Here is a 4,466-nt window from a genome sequence, read left to right on the forward strand (position 1 = left end):
CCACCACAAGGCAAGAAGGCTGTAGGTTGTCGTTGGGTGTTTACCGTGAAGCATAATGCAGATGGGTTAGTGAATCGATACAAAGCACGCCTTGTAGCAAAGGGGTTTACTCAGACGTATGGTATCGACTATGATGAAACCTTTGCTCCTGTTGCCAAGATGAATACTATTCGGGTTCTGCTCTCGTTCGCTTCTAGTTTAAATTGGCCACTCCAACAGTTTGATGTCAAGAATGCATTTCTTCATGGAGAATTAGCCGAGGAAGTGTACATGAGCCTTCCACCAGGATATGTAGTTGCTTCTCCTGGTGATTTTGTATGTAAATTGAGAAAATATCTGTATGGTCTCAAACAGTCACCTCGTGCTTGGTTTGGAAGATTTTCACAGTTCATGCGGAAGGTTGGTTACAGGCAGAGCAACTCAGACCATACCTTGTTTCTCAAGCATCAACAAGGGAAGGTAACAGCTCTAATTATTTATGTGGACGATATGGTAATCACTGGTAACGATACTGTTGAGATGGATAGACTGCAGAGACAGCTAGCCTCTGAGTTTGAGATGAAGGACTTGGGTGAGCTTAAGTACTTCTTAGGAATTGAGGTAGCCAGGGGGAGAGAAGGAATCTATCTGTGCCAGAGGAAGTATGTTCTTGACTTGCTGACAGAAGCAGGTTTGTTGGATTGCAGACCTATTGATACTCCTATTGAGCAGAACCATTGTTTAGCTGAGTATCCAGATCAGGTACCTACTGATCGAGTTAGCTATCAGAGGTTAGTTGGGCGCTTGATTTATTTGGCTCATACTAGACCAGATGTTGCATATGCAGTGAGTGTGGTGAGTCAGTTCATGCATAATCCGAGTGAGAGTCACATGGATGCTGTTATGCTAATTCTAAAGTACTTGAAGTCAGCTCCAGGAAGGGGAGTGCTATTTTCTAAACACAACAACATTCTTGAGGTTTGTGGTTTCACATATGCAGATTGGGCTGGAAATATCACTGACAGGAGGTTGACATCAGGTTACTTTACCTTTGTGGGAGGTAATTTGGTTACGTGGAAGAGTAAGAAACAGAAAGTTGTTGCACGTTCTAGTGCTGAGGCCGAGTATAGAGGTATGGCTCATGGAGTGTGTGAATTGTTGTGGCTAAGAAATCTGTTACGTGATCTGTGTTTCAAACTCAAAAATACCATGCAGTTGTATTGTGACAACAAGGCAGCTATTGACATATCACAGAATCCAGTACAACATGATCGTACTAAGCATGTGGAGGTTGATCGTCACTTTATAAAGGAGAAGCTAGATGCCAAAATTATTAGCTTTCCTTTTGTTCCAACTGAAGAGCAACTTGCAGATATACTTACCAAAGAAGTTTCCAGGAAGGCGTTTTATGACTCACTAAGCAAGTTGGACATGGTTGATGTATATGCGCCAACTTGAGGGGGAGTGTTAGTGTGAGTCATCGTTCCCTCACTATGCCAAAAAACTTATCAGACGACAGACGAAAACTGTTGTCTGATTTGGAGTGCCACCGTTGTAGAGTGAGCCGTTGTCTGTTGAAAATTCAGACAACGGTGGAACACAGTTGTGTAAGAAACAAACAGGCAACGGGTATGTGTTATAACTGTTGTGTGATGTCTCGGCAGGTGGCTAGGCAGATGCCAGGCGCAGCTGCGCGACAATTGCGGCGCTTCCTTCTCACAACAGTGCTAGTTTTGAAGCTGTTGTATGTTAAGCTTCTTAGACAACAGACTTTTATTTTGTGTGTTGTCTGACTGATATTCAAACTTCAGTTCTTAGACTATATCTGTTGTTTGATTAACTTTGGGACAACATAATTCAATTTCTTTTGTTGTCTGATTAACTTTGCGACAATAGAGTTTAATTGCTTCTGTTGTGTGAGTGTAGATTAGAAGACAGTAATTTGTTAAAAACCGATGTATGATATAAATGATTGCAGTGTGATTTGTCCCCATTTTTTGCCATTCAGACAATCGACAGTTATCATTATTTGTTCTGTTGTCTGATTATTTGAACAGATCCCATTCTTGAATTAAATTGTGCATTTGATCCATTTACATACCAAATATAAACATTGCAAACCATCAAATTAAACATTGCAAACCACTAATCATTGAACCCTACATTTTAAACAAGAAAAGCATTCTAGTGCATGCCCATCTACTTGGAACATCAAAAATCTTATACATATATATCCATTGTTCCAAAACATGCAACACATGGTGCATGACAATGTACCAGTAGAGAATCACAAAAAAAGATGCTTTCCTTAGCAAAATGGACCAGCAATAAGAGTGCTACTTCATGGCTCATGCACATATATGTTGACAACAAACTTCCCCCACTCATTTCGCACTCGATCAATATCCGGTTGGGTGTATTGGCTGCTGCCTTTCCTCTCCCACTGAAATTAGTTTATTATATCAGAAGGATTAGTTAATCATTTTGGTGAATGAGGCATGGACATGATAACAAAGTTATGAGAAATTGAGTCAAGTGACTATATTTACTTAGCTGCATATGAACTGTTGCTGACATTTTACAAGAATGTAGAGAAGTTATGATCCAGATCTCTTCACTTCATAATAAAACACATTCCGGTGGAATTCAAATGGAATTCCACAATAAATAAGAGGAAACCTGAAAAGAAAGAATAAAGAAGGTTGGATGTAACAATACTGTTCATGACAGAACAAGACTTACCAAGTGCCAACATCTTATTGTGCACATAAAAGGTTAATCATTGTTCGTTTATCAGGGGGGAAAAATTTTAACTTCAAGATAATTTACCTTGATATCTTGACATTCATTAATACATTCATGAATCGTTCAACCAAGTCATTCTCTTGATCGGCAAGAAGAAAATAGCCAAATTTCAGTAAAACAAGCAAAACATGTACTAGCCAAATTTCATGTACTTTTGTTGCCAGAAAAGTAAAAGTCAGAAAGATAGAAGTGAAACAGGTAGCAACTAACCTTGACTTCCGATTTTTTGACAGTCTTTATCATGAATCTATCATCCTGAGTCAAGTAAAAGAAGCTGCCACTCTTCCCTGGAGAAGAAAGCTCCCTAAGAGCATCATTTCTGAAAATGGCTAGCATATAACTTGCAGGATCTACTTGGTATAACTCCCTCAAATGCCTGAAATACCCAAAGAAACTGATGGAAGACTCATAGCAACAGAAGAAACAAACACTTGCAGTATAATTCAACAATAACTAACCGAAATCCATTTGAAATAAGCTAGAGGCTAAAGAAATCATAGACATCCATGATCATCCAACAATAACCAACCACCAAAACGTTTCAATTGAGCCCGAGAAGGAGAAGAAATCATAGACATCCCTCTCGACTGCTTTAGTTTAGCAATCAGATTTTGGAGGCGAACCTGTTACAATTGAAATTGAAATTAGATGATAAAAAACATCAATATAGACAATGTTTGCAGTCGCTCCATATATATGTAATGAAGCACAATATGCTTGTACTAAAACAAATTTTTTTTTTCAATCAATATAGCCATACATGAACTTTATTCGAAAGTGCACTGATGGACTAAGCATTTCCTTCATTTTACTTGATTTTTCGGGAGGAGTGGGAAGTTATGCAGAAATAAGAAAAGATTAAATAATTCAAACTCATTCCCTAATCCAATTAACAAACAGATAATGTTTGATATCAAACAACAAACAAAGATAGCAAAAACCAAGAGCTAGCTGCCCTTAAACTTAAGTAAGAACATAATTAAGAGACTAAATTACAGTAGGGTAATGTGGCAAATGACATTATCAGAACAGTCACATTTGATGAAGGGGTTGTAATCACTATTGTCCTGCAAAAGAGAAAAGGCCGAGACTTTCACTACCAACTGATAGAAAGAAAGCAATGGAAAGATCGATCATCACCAGAATCCTTTGGACACCTGAAAATGTGAATAGCCTAAATGAGTATTATAGGTGCTCTATGCTTGGTTAAGTTTCAAATATACATTGCAATGTGCATATCTTCTAAAGATCACTGACAAAAGAAGTAGAGTGGCAAAAAATAGTCTACATTCCTAATGCAGGCTAGCTAGGGCTGGGGTTTCATTATAGAATAAGAAGGGTGCACAAAGAAGCTAATAATAAGAAAACAATAGGCTGATAGACAAACCATATCATCCATTACAAATCCAAATCAGTAATGACCAAGTTGCATGGTGAGAGCTAGATCTTGCCTTTGTTTACCAAAAAAAGAAACCAAAAGAGAATATGAATAGGCAATACTAAGATTAAGTAATGGAATCCAGAAAAACAAAAATCAAAGACAAAATTCTCTATAATCCAAACATTTTGCTCAGATTCTATATCCACATGGCACATGGTAGAAAGTGTTATAATAAAACACTGAATAGTAGCCTTCATCATTTTTTCATTCACCAAAAAATAGACATAATATAACTACATTG

General features: G+C 37.7%; 1 long non-coding RNA gene across 1 annotated transcript; it reads right to left on the bottom strand.

Annotated features, from left to right (window-relative positions):
- Positions 1–2,314: 2,314 nt before the first annotated feature.
- On the bottom strand, positions 2,315–3,142 carry LOC121053150. The gene is made up of 3 exons (XR_005810912.1): positions 2,995–3,142; positions 2,529–2,863; positions 2,315–2,422 (listed from the first exon to the last, which is right to left on the bottom strand). It is a non-coding gene; the product is annotated as an uncharacterized LOC121053150 (long non-coding RNA).
- Between the last annotated feature and the right edge of the window lie 1,324 nt (positions 3,143–4,466).

Source organism: Rosa chinensis, chromosome 5 (genome assembly GCF_002994745.2).
Source record: "Rosa chinensis cultivar Old Blush chromosome 5, RchiOBHm-V2, whole genome shotgun sequence".
Taxonomy (NCBI): domain Eukaryota; kingdom Viridiplantae; phylum Streptophyta; class Magnoliopsida; order Rosales; family Rosaceae; genus Rosa; species Rosa chinensis.